The 20,053-nt window shown below is 41.6% G+C and overlaps 1 protein-coding gene across 1 annotated transcript in view; it reads right to left on the bottom strand.

Annotated features, from left to right (window-relative positions):
- MAN2A1 (mannosidase alpha class 2A member 1) overlaps nt 1-20,053 on the bottom strand; it is a 165,178-nt gene that overhangs the window by 143,649 nt on the left and 1,476 nt on the right. The gene's annotated exons all lie outside the window — the stretch shown is intronic.

The raw sequence follows: 20,053 nt of genomic DNA on the forward strand, positions 1-20,053 counted from the left end.
TGAGAAACCAAATTGTGAGGAAGCATGAGCAATCTCAAGGCTACAAGTCCATCTCCAAAGACCTGAATGTTCCTGTGTCTGACCACTATAGATCGCGGCATATAGAAGGCAGCAAAGGGTTAACATCATTGGGGCCTGATCAAATCAGGTCCCGATGATGTGCCCTGTCAGAGCTATCGCTCTGCACCGGAATCGCAGCGCTTGCAGGACCACCCACCGTTTTTAAACGTCGGCGCTGCACAGAGCCCAGGCAGCGCCGACGTTTATGTACAGTGGGCGGTCGGGAACCGGTTAATACAAGTAAATATAAGAAACTTTGTAATAAGTTTTATCAGAGAAATCTGCTTCTTTCTCCACTTATGAGCCCCATTTATTCACCAATCCGCCTTCTGAACTCATTATCCACTCTGAAGAAACCGCTAAAATCAGTCTTGGTCAAAAGAAGATTAACTGCCTGAAGAATCAAGATTGCAGCTGCCAGCAGAATCAAGATTACAGCTGCCTTAAGTCTATGGAGAAAAAAGCGATGAGACACAGAATAGGCCGATCAGGGCTTCTAGATAATGTTTATTTCATCTCGGTGCTGAGTTCACAGCTACACTTCTCAGTGCTGCTGTATAATCTCCTCCATGCTGCTGCTGTTTCTGAAGATGTGCTACATAGAGACAAGAAATCCCGCAAGTCTGTGTGCAGTTGTATAGGGCGAGATCATTGCAGTTCATCCCCACTACCTCAGACAGCTAAAAATTAAGCACACTTTACAGATTCTTTACATAACTTAACTTGTGTAAAAAATGGCTATTGCTTGGCATTTCACAGGTCAAAATGGATTTAAGAATGGTCTGACTGCTCATAAAGTAGTGAAAAGGCTAATGCTAAACCAAGACTGAGACTACTAAAGAGGGAGCGAGTCTAATAGTTTTTTTTAAATTAACAGCATAAAAAGGAAAGAGACCCTGATTCCAGCGATGTAACTTAGTTTACTGGGTGCAGCAGTTGTTACGCAATCAGAGTTTTTAGGTGTAGCATGTAGCAGAGCTCAGAAAGCTAGCCCAGTCCAAACTGTATGTACATTGTATATTGACAGTGAGCATCTGTTTATCAGAGGAGGGGGCAGAGTTGGACCAGGATGCACGGCTCACTGTCCAGCAGTGATCATCTTCTGCTGATAAAACAGTCATCGTATTGAAACAACAGAACACAGCCTAATAAGTGACACATCGCTGAAATCAGAGTCTCAGCCCCTAGCTGCTGTCCTCAGATTACATAGCCAAAACCTGCTGACAAAATCCCTTTAAGAATTACACAACACCGGGGCTATGCTCCATTGGTAGAGGAACTAATATCAAAAATACAATATATACAGTATATATCTTTGTTACAATTTTTTTTAAACACTAGCTTAGATGCAAAGAGAATATACATTATTAATGATATCACTATTATTAATACTATAGCATTTTTAGGCATTTTTTCATTAGACTGCAAACCTTTCCTCTATAAGATGTTGAAATTCCTTCATCACTCATTACTATGCAGACTGCACACACGACAACCCTTTGTGAAAATGATCTACATAGCAGGCAAGAGGCAGCCGTAGATCAGGAGGCATTCTCCTTACTGAGAGAAGAATAGAGACAGGGATAGAAAGCATCTGGATACATTTTATGCATGCTTTAGTAAGCAGTGATACTAGATTCCTGGCACACAAGAGATTACTGCCTGCATCCTAGTAAAATTCAGCTGGCATACAGCAGCACAGAGAACAGCATGAAACAAAGCTTAAAGTTTTAATGGATATACTGTACGCTGAAGAATATTACACGCAAGAGTCTCTTCTAATGTATCAGAGCAAACAGAACCAGGAGCAGATGACAGTGGACAGCATCTACCCATGTGCTTGGCCAGGGACCAGCAGCTTGTCACAGGTCCTGTCATGCATGCGGAATAGATCAAGATGACTTTATCCATGTCTTCTGGTTTAGTGGTTACATGATAGTATTCACCAGATAAGACACACGGGAGGGCAATGCTGGCCAAATCCCAGGAATCAGGTAATGGCTGAGATTGCTTATGGCGTACCTAGCTGTTGTGTGTATGAGAGGAATGATGCCACTTCTGCCCAGTATTAGGCTATGTGCACACATCATGTTTTTTTCAGTGGTTTTTGATGCATTTTTTATGCAAATTTTCAGCTGCCTTTTGCAGTACCAGCCGGAATTCTCTGTTCACACATCATGGTTTTTTTTGTTCAGGATTTTGTGCCTTGCATGTTTTTTTTTCGGAAAATAGAGCACGTCACGTCTTTAAGCATTTTTTCACCCATGGGAAGTAATGGGTGGTGAAAAAAAAAGGCTGGAAAAAAAAAAAATTGTATCAGCGTTTTTGATGCCAAAATACAATGAGGTTTTTTTTTTTTTCACAGAACTTTATGTACATGCATAAAAAGAGAAAAAAATGCACCAAAAAAAGCACGAAAAATCCTGAACAAATTGCCCTTGAAGATCAGGTTTTGCTGCAGAAAATTGATGCAAAAAAAACATGATGTGCAAACATAGCCTTACTGCTATACTCTCTCCTTTGCAGATGTGATAGAGAAGGGGGGAAAAAAAAAAAAGCACAAACAGTCCTTTTGAACTCCATTTGTGTCGCAGCAAACTATGGCTCCATTGGGATTTCTAGGTGCTTTCTTGCTGGCAGGATCGTTAGTCTGCTCCTGGAAAAGACCCTCAGTTTGCACCAGTTTTAACCAAACTGAAGCCTCCTGATAAACTGTAAATTAGAAATTAGCCTCTATTCTATAGGGTAGAAAAGGTTTTACCAAAACATGGTAATCTGAATACTGAGAAGACCTTGCCATGACAGTTCCAACTCACTGAAAGTGGGTAAATTACTGACAACGGACCTGCATTAAGAGCTTAACCCCTTTAACCCCGAGCGATTTTACGTTTGTTGTTGTTTGCTCCCCTTCTTCCGAGAGCCATAACTTTTTATTTTTCTGTCCGCATAGTCATATGAGGGCTTGTTTTTTTGCGGGGGTTGTTTTACTTTTGAATGACACCATTGATTTTACCATATAGTGTACTGGAAAAAGGGAAAGAAATTCTAAGTGCGGTGAAATTGCAAAAAAAGTGAAATTCCACAATATTCACTATACGGCAAAAATGACCTGGTAATATGATTCCTCAGGTCAGTACGAGTATGCAGACAACAAACATGTAGTTTTTTTTTTTTATTTAAGTGGTGAAAAAAAAAAAAAAATCTGAAATTTATATGAAAAAGTTTTTGCGTTTGTTGCCGTTTTCCAAGATCTGGGGCTGGGTGAGGGCTTATTTTTTGCACCCCGAACTGATGTTTTTATTGATACCATTTTGAGGTAGATACAATGTTTTGATCGCCTGTTACTGCACTTTATTGCAATGTTGCGGCGACCAAAAAAAACCTAATTCTGGAGTTTCGATTTTTTTCTCGTTACGCCGTCTACCGATCAAATTAATTTACTTTATATTTTGATAAATCGGAAATTTCTGAACACAACAATACTAAATGTGATGTGCATTTTTTTGTTGTTATTTTTAATTGGGCGGGGTGGGGGGGTTATTTGAACCTTTTTTTTTTTTTAAAAACTTCCTACTTTATTTAATAGTCCCCTTAGGAGACCAGAAGCTGCGATCTTCCGATGCTACGCTTCAGCCCAGCTATGTATAGCAAAAAATCAATCTCCTATGAACGCCAGCCACAGGTCACTGTTCACAGGAGATTCACAATGACAGGTCTCTGCAGACCCCTGGTTGTCATGAGAACCCATTGGGGCTCCCCGATCATGTGATCGGGTCGCCGATGGGCGAGACTTATGACGCGCTTCCAGCCGGAAGAGTTAAATGCCATCACCGATTGACAGCCGTGGGAATGATATGGGCTCAGCGCCGAAGCCCACATCAAAGGCAAGAGCACTTGAAGGAGTTAAACAGGAACCGGTCACCAAATTTTTCATGATGAACTGTACACGCAGCATAATTGCGGCTGCAGAGAAGAATAAAGTCCTTTTTTTTTTTCTTTTTTTTTTTTTAAGATTTGCCACTCTGTTGTGGTGATATTAGCACTCAAAGTATTTGGCACCTAATGAGCTTAAAAAAAAAAAAAAAAAAAGTTAATTGGGTGTTACAGAGCAGGGTCCTGGTTGGCTGGACGAGATGCCTATCATGCAGCTTTTTGAACGCCCTGGTTATAGTCATGTTCAAAATTGTTTAAAGGAAAAGCAGTCGGAATGATCTAACCCCCCAAACTGTTTATACGGCCATGTTGCTTTTTTACTAATGCAAACTGTTGCTCCCTGACTGACAAATCACTGTTTTAGTGCAAATGCAAATGAGTTAAGTGCTCTACTCTGGGAGTGTGTAAGCACTTCCCAAGTCTCGGCCTCCATGGCTTTATTTCACGCCCAGCCAAACCTTCCTCTGCTTGACAGATAGCTCACCGACTGTAGTGAAGCCAGTGAGCTGTCAGTCAAGCAGAGAAAGGTTGTGAATACAGCTAGCCAGGCAGAGGAAAGGGAAGTGCTCTGACCCTCCCAGAGCACCTAAGGCTCATTAGCATATGAATGAATTAAAACAGCTATTTTTCAGTCAGGGAGCAACACATTGCATCAATAATAGTGTGAGTGACATTACCTTTCAGAGAGCAACATGACCATATAAACAGTTTGTGTATGTGTGGGGAAGGGGGCATAGTGTTCTAAGAAGATCCCTTTAATATATCATGTTACACGCACGCCACTAGTTTCAGATAGGGGCGGGACAGGTTACATGAATTCTTTGGAATCCTGGGGGAACAGTTACGCAGGGCGACCAAAGACCATGTTCTGCAGCTTCTCTCAGGCACACAGGGGTACTGACCCTCAGGCACAGACACGTAGGTTGTTTCACTTGCTGACCAGACATATTTGACAAGAGTCCTCATAAACGGTAGAACAGTAGCATTTAATAAGAAGCCACACAACCAGTGCAAGTTAAGTCTTATGAGCAACAGGCTCCAGTGACAAACAGTACAGTTTCCTTAGCAGCACAGCAGTTCACAGTCTTCCCAGTAATACAAGATAGAACAGTTCTAATGCAAAGACACATTAATGAACACAGCATTCTTTACAGCACAGTGAGATGGAGGTGGGGGGGGGGGGGGTTTGCTGAGGGAGATGATCCCTGTGACACCATTTCTTCCAGTCCTTATCTTTCTGCCTGACAATACTCTGAACTGCTAGTTCAGGAACTCTACCTGACCTGTGCTTAGCTTCATTCCTGACTTGAATGAAGGGGTGCTTCTGCCAGATACAGAACACACACACACACACACACACACACACACTACCTTTCTCTTCAGCTCCAGCCAGACAGTAAACAACTTCCCCACAATCCCCCTGAGGCTCTGCTAAAACACTCCCCTTCTCCTGTGGCTGTGTTAACCCCTCTAGTTGCTGGATGCTTCTGAAGCACAACACTTCCTGTGTCATGTGCTTGTGTTACTTCTAATAGTTGCTGAATGCTTTTAAAGCAACAGCACTACTTCGGCATGTCACAATCAGACTGTGACTTACAATATAGTTACCCATAGATGGCACTAGAAAAATAGCTTTCTTCCTTCTAAAGAACTAGTTTGCAAGATTTTTCCCAGGGAGAATTGACTGTATGAGTCACCAGCTGTATCTCTGCAAATAAAACCAATACAATACAGAGCACTAACAACAGCAGGAATGAATTAATATCTGTTTCCATTAGAACGTTATGCCACAATATCTGGGAGCCTCCTGATGAACCTCTGAAAGGAGGGGAAAAGCTTCGAGGCACGATATAGATATATATGCCACCAGGTTAATAGCATTGCTAACCTGCCTGGCGCCTGCACTTAACCGAACGCTGCGGGGAGAAAAATAACTATTTCCCCGTAGCATTCTGGTTTCAGTCACGGAGACAGCATTGGTTAAGTGTTGGCTGTAACCGTGCCCCCAGCCCTGACTGAAGGCCGGCCCTAATGCACAGCTAATGTGAGTCAGGGCCGGGGGCACGGTTACAGCCGCCCCCCTGTATTCTCAAGAGCGGTGACTGATCCTGCACCGATGTTGCCCCCGTGACTGGAACCGGAACGCTGTCAGGGGGAATAAAGTTCATTTTCTGCCCTCAGCGTTCGGCTAACCGCAGGCAACGGGCAGGTTAGTAATGCCATTAACCTGCAGATTAACCCCAGATCTGAGGCTTAATAGCATTTTTTCTGGTGACAGGTTCCCTTTAAGATGAGCAAATTAACCTCATGCATGACTCATTAAATATTGATTTCCACTATCTTTTGATGTATTGTGACTGATACCAGGGATAGATATCCTTTTTGGTTCCCTCCTATTCAAAGTATTTGGTAGGTGTAACTTTTTGTATCACCTGTTTACACGGTTCCCAATCCTGGCATTATTGGATGTATATAAGACCACCCGGGGACAATTAGGGAGAGCTGTTGCTTCTAGGGTGCCCACCTCTGCGGCCAGGTAGAAGAGATTCGTGACATTAATAACAGGGATAGTGTCCCTTGCACTTACACAGCTTAGGTAGAAATCTATTTTAAAGCTATATTTTGTAGATTTGGTCATTATTTAAGTGTTCACGTGTGCAGTGTAATTTTTTTTAACATTGTGATATAAAGATAAAGATTTTAAGGGTTGATTTAATTGGGTAAATAAAAGCAACACATGTATTATATTTATAGAAGCTCGGGAGATTGGTTTCCTCATTTATATTTTTCTCCTGACTGTATATTTCATGCTTATCTGTAGAGAATTGCTTTTTATCCCACACATGAAAGCCTGTCATTTATGTCAATGAGCAACGACTAGTGATACTACTGGATATTAGTTTTTTTTTATGGGTAGCTATAGGTAATTTCTCTACATTTAGACATTAGTCTGAAAAGCACAGGAAACAGAGGAACTGTACTGTACTTCAAAAGGAAGTATTTTATCAAAACTACATAAGGGAGTGTTTTATTAAACTTCATTGGAGTAAAATGTACCAGTTTATTAGGGTGTGCGAACCTCAATAAATGTAGCACATCTTAGGTACCAGAAATATATCTTGGTTGTCATCAATTGTAGATTTGCACTATAATTTATGGAAACAGGAAATCTGTCAGACCAATGGTGACCTAACCCCATCCACCTAAGGCCCTGAAAGGTGTGAGCAAAAATAAAAACAAATTTATGCAAATATGGCGTGTGCCAAAGTTTTCAACTTTGTAATGCAATTGTAAATAACAATCAAACAATAAATGCCCCGTCCACCCCTCACCATGTAAATAACATTGAAGCAGCACTCCAGAATTTGTTTTTCAGGGCTGAAGTGGCGCTTTAAATGTAAGCCCCCTGCCCCGGATCATATACTCACTCTCTGGTGTCTTCACCAGGTTTTCGGCATCATTTTTTGAGCCCAGCTTCTATCTGATGAGAACTCAGAAGCTACGTCACAAGCGCTCAATACAAGTCTATGGGAGCCCGAAAGAGACTCTAATAGACTTGTATTGAAAAGTGACCTCCGTGCAGCTCCATGAAACACTGGAGCAGCAGGCAGGTCACTTTTCAATGGAGACTGACAGGAACACAATGGCTGGAAAACAATAAAGGCAGCGACAGGTGAGTATCAGACAGGGGACTTACATTTAAAGCACCACTCCAGCGGTGCAATAAAAAAAAACAAGTCTGTCCCAACATCACTGACTGCTATAAACTGAACTCCCAGCAGGTTACAGACAAAGTAATGGATGCAGGAAGGTAAAATTCAGTAACAGAAGAGAACTGGTTGTTGGATTCTGGCCAGGGCTGTGGATTCGGTAAGCCAAACCTCTGACTCCCTCATACATGGCTCATGTTTAAGTGATAAAATTACTGTAGCACAGGATTCAGCTCAGCTGAAAGTCAAGACCCTTAGATCAGGAATAGGACATTTAATTTCTTTCCTGAAGTAAACAGAAATTCTGTTGGTGGATAGTGGGGGCGGAGGGGTTGCGGCGGCGGAGGAGCGGGTCACACGTAGTAGCCAGCTGCTGCAGCTACCACGTGTGCCGCTGCTAAAGGAAAATTAATATTCACTCTTCTCCACTACCATGAGCATCCCATCCCTGCACACATAAAAAAAATAAACACTTATACTCACCTTCCTTCCTCACCTCTGCTGCAGCAGCTCATGACAGCATCTGAGCAGCGCATGGCTTCACTGCCATGCACTCAGACGCTGATTTGAGCTGCCGGCATATTCACTCCGCTCTATGCCAGTACTATGTGCGTGGAGAAGAGTGAATAATCATTCTATTTAGCAGTGGGCACAGAGGAGCGCTGAGCCACAGCTCCAGCTGACAGTGCCCGTTACTAAAGAGAATTCACACAGTTAAAGGGACTAAGCACAGAAGGACTGTTCAAACCATATACAGGCGCTCGGTGCATCATGGCGGGGGCCAAACATTTAACGACTAACCATTATTTTAAATTCGTATCTCATAAATCAATCAATAGTACATGTGAAAATAAGCAACTATGACCTCACGCAGCACCGATGCCGTAAGTGAGGTCACCGGAGCTCTCAGCTGATTGAACTCCAGTGACCTCACTCCCGATAGCTCAGCGCTATATACACTGCCGGGAGCGATCACGCAGCTGTCAGTGTATAGAGTGCTGCCGGGTGATCGGATCGCTGTGAAACACTCTGGGTACGGCGGTAGGCGAGTATGAAGTATTTTTTATTTTAATAGCAATTTATTTTAACTGTTTTTTGTTGTTGTTTTTTTACACGGAGCACAGGCGCCGGCTGAAGAGACTACTTCTCCCCTCAGCCGCGCCTGCTCCCGCTGTTATAAGTGGGAGCGGCCGTAGGATGCTGAGAGAAGTAGTCTCCCGCGGGCAATTCATTTTGCGTTTTTGCAGAGTTTTTGACTCACTGACTTGAATTGAGTCAGTCTAATCCGCAGCAAAAATCTGCAAATATTTTTATACCTGCATTTTTGCTGTGGATTTGACTGACTCAAGTGAAGTCAATGGGTGAAAACGCACAAAGAATTGACATGCTGCAGATTTAAACGCAATGACAATCCTGACAGGAAAATTCCTGATCATGTGCACAGCACTTCAGGATTGTCATTGCACTAGCTGGCACAAGGATCCCCTAGCATTTTTAGCCCATTTCCGCGCGGAGAAAACGGACCAAAAACAGTGTGCACACAGTTTATGCAGATAACTCATTAGCAGTCTCATTATCACAGATAGGATTACAATGGATCCACATCAAGCTATGGTGATGTAACAGCTCATATTCTCCCCCTCCCTTCATAAGGAGTTTATACTTCCATACAAACAAACTTGGTCTGAATCAGTCTACTGCAACTAAAGTCAATGTGAAGAAAATAAATTAAGAGTTGAATATTAGGCCTAGCGGTCAGTGTGAAAGTTGGAAAAAATTTTCTTCATTTTTTTATTTTTTATTTTTTTAAAAATATAGTGAATAGAAAAAAAAAAAAAAGAAAAATGGAAAAAAATCTTAAAGGGGTTGTCCACTAATAGGACAACCCCTTCTCAATCTGAATGTTTGGCCCCATTAAAACAAAAACACTAAAGCCACGGCCCCCCCTAGCAGTATTTTTTTCTCAGGAGTTGGAGCCAAAACCAGGAGTGATAAATGCAGAATTGGTGACATGGTTCTATTATACCTTTTCTCTGATTGTTCCTCATCTGGTTTTGGCTCCCGCTCCTGAGAAAAAATACTGACAGAATACTGACCAAATACTGATAGTGAGGCCGTGGCCTTAGACTCACTGCCGATGCCGTTCCATCGGTGTTAGCACACACATGTGGCTATGACACGAGCCCGGCAACCAATCAGCGCTGGTGTCACTGGCTCCGCCGCCTTTGGACGTATACGTAATCAAAAGGAAGCGAGCGCTGTTGCTAGCCTCTTCCTTCCTCTTGATTACTAGTACATCCAAAGGCGGCAGGGACAGTGACGTCAGCGCTGATTGGGCTCATGTGTCATAACCGTATGTGAGCCCCGGGAACGCGAGTGCAGACACCGCTGGAACAGTGCCGTCACCGCTGGAACAGCGCCGTCACGGGAGGTGAGTATTTTAATTTAAATGGGGCCAAACATGGGAAATGAGAAGGGGTCATCTTAGTAGTGGACAGGCCCTTTAAAAAATCTTATTTGAGCAATAAATCTTTTTCAGATTACAAATTCTTTTTATTGTGTTATTGCATAATAAATCAGACAGTGTTATAATAAACTAAGACAGAATATACTGAGGCCCAGCTATGGAGCCTATTATGAAATAAAGCAAACAAGTTAAAATTAACTGCAAAAGTGCCGCTAGCATAAAGAGAGCAATATGCTGGGTTACAACAGTCTATATTCTTTGTATAGCACAAGCCACAGTACAGTTCTCTTAATTGCTGTACTGAAGTTATTGGAATCAAAGACACCCGGAAATCCATAAAAATCATTAATAATCACTATTCTATATATAAACCATAAGGTTTATGGTTCACTGCTGGCTGGCGCCTATACTGCAAAATAATAGAAGCCAAGCATGATGTGCAAACACCACTCCCCACAAGCTCATATCCTATACTTCGTGCCAGCTCTGTATTAAGAAAAACAAGTTGTGCCAGTTTAAGAATTACAGCTACTCACTATAGGGTGAGGATGGTAAACTGCCTTCAATTGCTCCTGGGTGTTACGGTGCCAGATCAGTGTCAGTCCAATGTCACCCTAACCTATGGTGTATTGTTATGCTTCACAAATGGTTTACAATCTGCTACAAAAAAAAATCACAGATCACATAAGACATTAAAGAAAACCTGCCATCAGAATCATACTGCTCAATCCACGGGGAGCAGGAAGGAGAGTAGAGCTGCAAAATTATCAGAAATAGTCACGCTACGAAATTTTAGAAAACATGTATTTTTCTGGAATAAGACATTGGATCAGATATCAAGGTATCATTTATTCAGCTTCCTATGACCTACATGCCCATATAGACGGCTTAGGAGGGTTGATCCTACTGACAGATTCCCTTTCAAAGTGTATTAGTGTGTATAATGTGACTTACAGGCCATCGCAAATCTAAAGCCGGTTTAAGGTTACATGTGCACGGTGTTATGGTGCACCAGCAATTAAAAAAATAATTAATCTATGCTCTGCATATGTTTAGAGCTTCTAATAACTGCTCCAGGCTTCTAAAGCTGTGAAGCAGCTAAAAAATAACCTGACAGTCAGGCGGTTTGAAGCCGCTCACTAGCCTATATACAGGTGGAAAAAAAAAAAAAAAAAGAAAGGAGCTTCCAGCGGCACTCGAACAAAAATGACCAAAAGGATAAGAGAAGAAGCTTCAGGAAAAACACCGCCAAAGTGTGTTCTGCTTCACAAACTCAGCGGTAACGCCGGCGACTAGAAGACATATATAAGTATATATACACACGAGTATAAACCCTTACACCACTTTGCCATCTTTTTTTCCCGCAATTTGTCTTTTTTGGAAGCTAAAGCTAGAAAAATATGAGCATGTGTACATACACAGCATTTTGGATTGTGACGTTCTAGGGCCAATGCGGTGTTATCATTTACCAATTGCAAAGTGTGTGTGGCTCCTATTACTGAACTTGTGGGACACCATTATATGGCATCCTGGTTCTGTATAAAATAGAGCTAATCCAGAGGTGGTGAATATAGTGCATGGTCTAACACAGACCTTGGGCAGATATTTCCAGGACAGTGGTCACCGTTTCACTGTCCCATTCAGTACGATATTTAACGGTTTCCACTCTTATCAGTGTTGTCCGGGTTAAACCAACAAGTCTGCAGTCCCTCTATGTGACTGCAGACTTGTGAATCCTCACACTGCGCACTGTGAGGATCCTCCGGTGTCAACAGCAGGAACAGCGGTCACATAACTGCAAGTATGTGATAGGCATACTCCTGGCCACATTCCTACTAGACTGTTTCAGGTGCGCTCAATGCAAGTGTACTGTGCAAGGCTGAACACAGTCTAGTCAGATTGTGGAAGGGAGTATGCATATCGCATATTTGTAGTCAAGTGACCGCCGTTCCTGCTGCTGACACCGGAGAATCTTCACAGCACACAATGTGAGGATTCACAAGTCTACAGTCGCATAGAGTGACTGCAGACTTGTCATTTTAGACCGGACAACACCTTTAACATCCTCCAAAAAGGTGAGTCATGCTGCCAGGCACATACCAGGCAGAAATGATACTTCACCTTACATCATTCCCAGATTATTCCAAATGTAAGAAATGATGCTTTGAGATAAGGGGAGAGGAAGACTGAGCACTGCCATGTCCTTTTCAGGACATAGCAGGACTAAATATAAAACCAGTCCTTTTTAAAGTATTAATAATAACCATCACTTTGGTTAAATAAAAAAAAACACACACAGAACCAGGATACCAAAAGTGGTGAGTTCCAGAAGAACAAGAACCACGCACTATTGCACCGGGATATCAAATGAGTCTAGTGATTTCTTGATAGTACCAGTATTAAAGACATCCTGAACAAATTACTATATTATTTTTCAGGTTTGGCAGATTTGTTCTAAAAAAAAGACTGAACAAACGTTACGTTTTAGCATTACCACTCTTCACTCTGGATTGTATTTTAGGAGATAGAGACCTAGATTAGGAGGACAACTGTACAGTTCTTAAGAGCACAATCCACCTTTCCATGCAAGTCCTATGCGGCCAAATGTTACATAATGTAAAACGCAAAAGAAAATGCACTGCGTCTGTAGATTTTTTGGGGTCGGAAGCATATACTTGGTAGAGCTTTTTAGAGTGTTTTACTCATAAAAAGGGAGGAAAAAAAAACCTGAAAAGAATAAACTGAAAAAATGTTAATCGCTGCAGAGTAAAACCACCAAAAATGATGGTAAAAGGGGCAATAAAAATGCCTGAAAAAATTATTTATAAAAAAAAAAAAAAGTGTTTAAACAGCCTTTTTAAGCAAACTATTTAAAGGGAACCTGTCATGTCTTATCCGCTATGTAAACGGCCCCCATAACGTTGTTAGTGATGCCATGAGCATGACTAACACGCTTTTTTCATTAAAATTAGTGGTAATATAATGAGGATATAACATGTTATGTACTTATAATCCTACCTACTCCTTCAGTTATAGGGGCATGATTCTCACATTCAGTCCGTGCTGGCGCCGCCCATGTATTTGAATTTTGCTCCCGACGAGCGCTGAAGTTGTGGGGCGCATGCGCAGTATCACGGCCAGGCAGTAAAGCCTCCAGTGCTGGGAGGCAGTTTACTTAGCAGATCAGACATGACAGGTTCCCTTTAAGTTTAGAATACTGTACTGACCTGAAGAAAAATTAATTTTTTACCTCAGAATGACCACCTGAAAAAAAAGCCCAAAAAAATTGCAGAATCACATTTTCGATTTTTTTTCACCCCACTTGCAATTTTTTCCCGTTTTTCTCTGCATCAAATGATAAAATGAAAGGGGTCATTCAAATTTACAACTTATCCTTAAAAAAAAGCCATCATATGGCTAGGTCAATGGAAAATAAAAGTTATAGTTAAAGCGCCAAATCGGAAATCAACCGGGAGGGAAGGGGTTGTGGCCACTAGGTTCCTGAGCACTGAGATTGTTAAAGGGGTTGTCCACGACTAATATAGCGATGACTTACTCTTGGGGTATTCATTTCAGATGGTTGGGGACCGATGTGTTTGCAGCTCTTGTACAGAACCAGAACAGCACGGCTCCGCAGAATGTGTAAGCAGCGATTTCCAGATACTGCAGCTCAGTTTCTATTAAAGTGAATGGGAGCTGAGCTGCTGAACCTAAGAACGGGCACCACAGTCTATTGCGCTCGGATGCTCTCGGACTGTACAGTTTACTTCCAACCCCGCTAAGGGTGAGTTCACACGATGCGTTTTTCATGCGTTTCCGCGGCATTTTTGCAGTTGCGTAAACGCCGCGGAAACGCATGAAAAACGCATGGTAGAAGGGCAGCAATGTTCCCCAATTGAAATCCGCATGTGCTGTGCCCATGATGCGGATTTTTCCGCAGCGTAAACGCTGCAGTCAAAAATCCGCAGCATGTCAATTAATTTTGCGGAAACGCTGCTCTTTTGCCGCCATTGACTTGCATTAAACCGCATGGAATCGGCATCACTGTATATGTTGATGCGCTTTTCATGCGGTCTAATGTGCGGATGGTACCCGGGTGTGGATGAGAGGACTCTCATCCAGACCCAGGTACCATTAAAAAAAAAAAAAGAATAAAATAAAAAATATATATATTCTCACCTTCTGACGGCCCGCGCAGCGCTCCTGCTTGATTCCCCGCACTTCGCGGTTGAATGAAGAAGGACCTTCGCTGACGTCAGAGTCATGTGACGGGTCACGTGACGCTGACGTCGGAAGGTCCTAAAGTCTTCACTGCCGGCAGCCGGGACCGAGCAAAGCAGGACACCGGGGGCCATCAGAGGGTAAAGTATATATTTATTTTTTATTTTTTGACATTCACACACTATATAAATCCATGCCGGTTGCATGGATTTATATAGTGTGAAGTTGACAAGCACTTTCCAAGTGATGCTAAAATCGCTTGGGAAGCGCTTGTCAACCCGCATGCGGAAATGAAAGTGAAGACCGCTTCATTTCCGCATGTCCCTGGCAGGAAACCGCATGTACAATCCGCATGCGTTTTTTCCTGCCAGAGAGATGCAGAAACGCTCAGGAAAAAATCCTGAGCATTTCTGCATCGTGTGCACATACCCTAACTGCTACAGCTGAGTGTCTGGAGGAGGAAAGGGGTTGTTTGTAATCACTTTTGAAAACCACTTCATGCTTTACAAACAGCCCTTGAGTTGAGTAACACTGATAATACAAAGTTTGCTAATCTAGTTTTAAAGATTTGTCTCAGTCTGTACTGTAGCCAAGAGATGCATTCACTTCCCTGCCGGCATCTTCTAGCAATTTTTGAAGGCTAAACATTTCCAGAGAACTTTCCGTGGATCTTTTCAGTTCACTCTTCTCACAGACATTGTGCAATAATCAGACGCAAGATGTTGACTGTTTACAATGACAACTAGCAATGGTGTGAATGGAAATGTAACAGATACGTCCTCATCTGCTGTAACTGTTACTTTTTTGTGAATGTGTGCTCCTGTGGGGTTGCCCAAGGGTATACCAATGTCATATGGTGTCAGAGGTGGATAATACATCTGACATAAAAAAAAATTCTATAAAAAATTCTGTTTTCTTAGCCCGCGGAGCCTATGGTAAGTCCTAAATGGTGTCAATAGCATTGTAATAAAAGTTATGTTTGGCTTTAAAGACTGTACAAGGCTGTGTGCCATGAGCTCCCTACATGAACCCACCCAGCAGCAGATAGGAGGCCGCAGGTAGGTAGCTCTGCACCCATGGAAATCACATACAAGCAATGCTTGCGTACATTCACTGTTGCAGCCCCAGCATGAGATTCTGCACTGGAACGTTGATTACAAAGATGCTAAAAATTTATCCTTCATTTACTAGTTTTTAAATGCCTGTAATAACAAAGACCTGTTGAGTTTTGTTTTTTTTTACAATTTGGTAGCATCAGGCTCATACATAGTCTGGTCTTTTCTGTTGTAACATATGGATGCGAAACCTGGACGATAAAGAAACAAGACAGAAGAAGAAACAACACCTTCAAAATGTGGTGCTGGAGAAGAATACAATCAATACTATGGATGGCAAGAACAACAAATCAGTTTTGGAACAAATCAAGACAGGTATGTCAGTTGAAGCAAGGATCACCAAGCTATGACTTGCCTATTTTGGACACATCATATGAAGAGAGCAATCACTGGAGGACATCATGGTCGGAAAAATAGAAGGAACAAGGCGAAGAGGAAGACCAGTTACCCAATGGCTTGATACTATCAAGATAATGATGGAGAAGACCCTGGTGGACCTGACTAGGCTTCACAAGATCTATCTTCCTACAGAGCGTTCATCCATCAAGCAGCCATGGCTCAAGTTCGAGCTGAAGGCGATTAATAATTGCATCAGCAAATAAAAAGGTAACCATATGACTGAATAAGGCCATTCACACATTCAGTATTTTACATCAGTATATGTAAACCAAAACCAGGAGTGGGTGAGAAATACAGAAGTGGTGACGTGTTTCTATTATACTTTTTCTCCGATTCTTCCACTTCTGGTTTTGACTTACAAATCCTGTTGTACAGGATGTCCCTAAAGTCTGGACACATAGGAATTCTCATTAATTATAATTTTATTTAATTTAACTAACATGAGCAGCACTGGGGTCCTGGGTTCAAATACCATCAAGGACAATATCTGAAGGAGTTTGTATGTTCTCCCCGTGTTTGCGTGGGTTTCCTCCCACATTTCAAAAACATACTGATAGGGAATGTAGACTGTGAGCCCCAATGGGGACAGTGCCGATAATGTCTGTAAAGTACTGTGGAATTAATGGTGCTATATAAGTGAGCAAAATAACTAACTATATAGAATTTTGCAAAGTGAATCAACTTTTCCATCGCAAATTATGGAAATCATATTGAAGAAATTATTAATATTCCAATTGAATAAAACATTACTAATAAATTTCATTTCTTAAAAATATGTATTTTTGCCTATGTGTCCAAACTTTAAGGACACCCTGTAAAATACTGACCAATGTGTGAACGTGGCCTAACGGAAAGTTACGTCTGCAAAACATTTATAAATCTTTTTTAGCTATATCAGCAGTACTTTGCAAATACTGAAGAAAATAGAAGTGTTTGGCTTAAAAAAAAAAAAAAAAAAAAAAAAAAAAAAACACACCTTCATCCTTGTATTATGAAACCAGCAGGAATCCTTAAATCCCCTCTCTTTTCAGATAATGACTAGAAACCACAAAAGTTTTTGCTCAACTGAACACAAATTAGCTTTGAACTGGGAGAATTCTGCTTATACTATAACAGAGTCAGGAGGTTGTATAAGGCTGCGTTCCCACGATGAGCTTTTGATGTTGCAGATTTTCTGCACTTATTTTAATTAAGTAACTTGCATTTTTTTCTATGCATTTGTGTGCATTTTTTATCACGTTTTTGTCCATGTTTGGTGTTTCATTCTTGAAATAAAGCGGCCTTGTTTTTGAAACTTTCTGCCATTTTGATTTCACTGAACTTTGACATGCGTAGTTGTGGATTACATGCGTTTCCACAGCGGAAATGCACTAAAAAACCACGTGCGTTTTTTTTACCGGCAGATCTACTGAACGTCTGTGGGGAACATCTGCACATAAATCTCAGTGTACCAGTAAGAGAAGTTGACATGCTGCGGATTTGAAAATCACACCGCAGGTCAGTTTACGCAGCATAAATAAGAAGCACAGTGGGCAGGAGATCTCTATAGATCCCATCCACTTTGCTGGACCTGTAAGACGCAGCGTTTTCTGAGGCAGGGAAAACACGCTAGAAATGAGATGAAAGCTCATTGTGGGCACGTAGCCTAAGGAGAAGCATTAAGCAGCAGCGAAGAAAAGGTATCTCAGCGCTGAATATCAAGGGACATGTCCACGTTACTTAAAGGATGTAATAGAGTAAGACTATACAAAGTATCCATGACATGGGAAAAGGCTAATCGTGCCCACACACATTACATAGCGTTCTGCTACGGAGACCAACAACTCATAGAAAGCTCATCACTGGCAGAGGTGTGAATGCATTAAGAACAATCTATCGACATAAAACAGGAGGCTCAGTCCTAACACTAAGTGTGATGCCCGTGGGCGCCTTTGTAGGTGAGCATGGCTTCAGAATTGTAGGAGACACATTTACAAAGGTTTTAGATAAAGCACTGTGCAAACTTTGGGCCTGATTCAATATTACATCTGCGCCTATTTAAGTTTTAGTTTTTCCTAATTTGCACTAGATGAAGAAAAAAAAGCAAAATTTTGGCCGCAAATGTACTCCAGTCCCCCCCTCAGTGATTTTCTAGTACGCAAGGAATTTCTGCACAGATCTTATAATTGTGAGCGACATTTCAACGGTTCATGCATCTTTTTTGTTCTAAAAACATATAAAAGGAGCACAGTGGCTCAGTGGTTAGCACTGCAGCCTTCCAGTGCTGGGGTCCTGGATTCAAATCCCACCAAGGACAACATCTGCAAGGAGTTTGCATGTTCTCCCAGTGTTTGCGTGGGTTTCCTCCGGGGTCTCCGGTTTCCTCCCACACTCCAAAGACATACTGATAAGTAACCTAGATTGTGAGCCCCAGTGGGGACAGCGATGATCATGTCTGAAATTGCGCTATATAAAAGTGAGTAAAATAAATAAAAAGGAGGTAAAACACAAAAAGAGCACTTTTGATTTTGCTCAAAATTCATGAACCCAATTGCACCATTTTGAAGACATTTTCGCTAAAAATGGGAACAAATATCATGATACAAAAGGGACTTAAGAAAGAAAATAAACAATTGTAATGTACAGTATATGAGAATTGTCATGCTATTGCTAATAGCATCTTCCCAAAATATCAGAAAAGGTGGGAACCCTGGATTAATACATTTCCATGACAGCCTAGGTATTATTATAATTTTCTCTCTTCTCCCTAAGCAACCACTTGATATGTCAAGCTTTGTTTTCCTCAGGTTTTATTATATTCTGTGAATGTTGTTACACAGCATTACTCTAATAAGATTGAAAGAGTTCACATAGTTTGTTAAAAATGACTTGACACTATAATACCTCTCCTTTCCCTTACCTATATCCCATTACATTTTTTATTTCCCTCCCCCTACATAAGCCCTTTCCCTTTTCTTCCTTCTCTGCTTAAACTGTTTTTATACTTACCAAGTTATTATCATTGTTTGTTAAAATTTAATGTAACAATTAAAATTTACTGAAAGAAAAGGCGGAGAGACAGGCAAGCGCAGGCGGAGAGACAGGCAAGCGCTCACTTTTGGGGTTATGAAACCCACTAATGAGGAATAGAAGCAATTAACAGCTGGAGCACCCTCAGGAGAGGAAAACCTACTGTGTTAGCGTTTGGAGGATAGGAGTGATGATCTGAGCTGCGGAGGAGATATTCCCAATAAGGATCCAGAAGACGTCATATAGGAATAACAAAGCAGTTTATCCTCAATGCGCTTCGAGGTTGGACTAACTTCTTCATCAGGATAGTACTGTGGATCTCCTGATGAAGAAATTAGCCCAACTTCAAATTGCATTGAGAATAAACTGCTTCATTATTCCAACCTCATGTCTTCTGGATCCTCATTGGCAATATCTCCTCGGCAGCGCAGATCACCTCTCCTATCCTCCATATGGGAACCTGGTACATTCTACAGCATTGGTAAATCTTTCCCCCATTGACAACATCCATAAATAAATAGGAAAATATCAAATTAAAAAAAACATATCTACTTATGAAAGACACTTTCCTGCAGTAGTGATAAGGAATCTAAGAATTCCAAAGACATACTGATAGGGAATCTAGATAGCGAGCCCCAATGGGGACAGCGACGATAATGTCTGTAAAGTGCTGTGGAATTAATGGTACAGTATAAGTGAGTAAAATAAATATTTGGAAAACGAAGAGACAAATAACATTGGAATAATAGAAAATAAAGAGCAAAATATTCAGCCATTTTTTATGTCTGTGTTTGGAGATGTGGAGTGCCCACCACTGCGAGAAGCGTAATGATGGCCGTACTGGCAATCATCATGTGTCAGACACTCGTGTGACGGATAACTGACCAGGGGTTGTGCGCCTTGTGTGAGTCACGGCTGATGTCAGCGTCACGACGTGATGTCATCGCTGCAGGATTGGTACGGATCACTGGAGAGGAGGGGGACTCAGCAGGACAGTAAGTGTTTCATATTTTATAACAATTCCTGCTGTTGGGAAAGTTTTTGAAAACTAAGTGATCACCAAATTTCAGAGTCAGGACTTTAAAAATCAGCTGCCACACACACACACCTTCCAAAGAGAAGGACTTCATCAGCGGTCT

Source organism: Phyllobates terribilis, unplaced genomic scaffold (genome assembly GCF_046119375.1).
Source record: "Phyllobates terribilis strain yellow unplaced genomic scaffold, ASM4611937v1 Scaffold_1__5_contigs__length_1240528914, whole genome shotgun sequence".
Lineage (NCBI taxonomy): Eukaryota > Metazoa > Chordata > Amphibia > Anura > Dendrobatidae > Phyllobates > Phyllobates terribilis.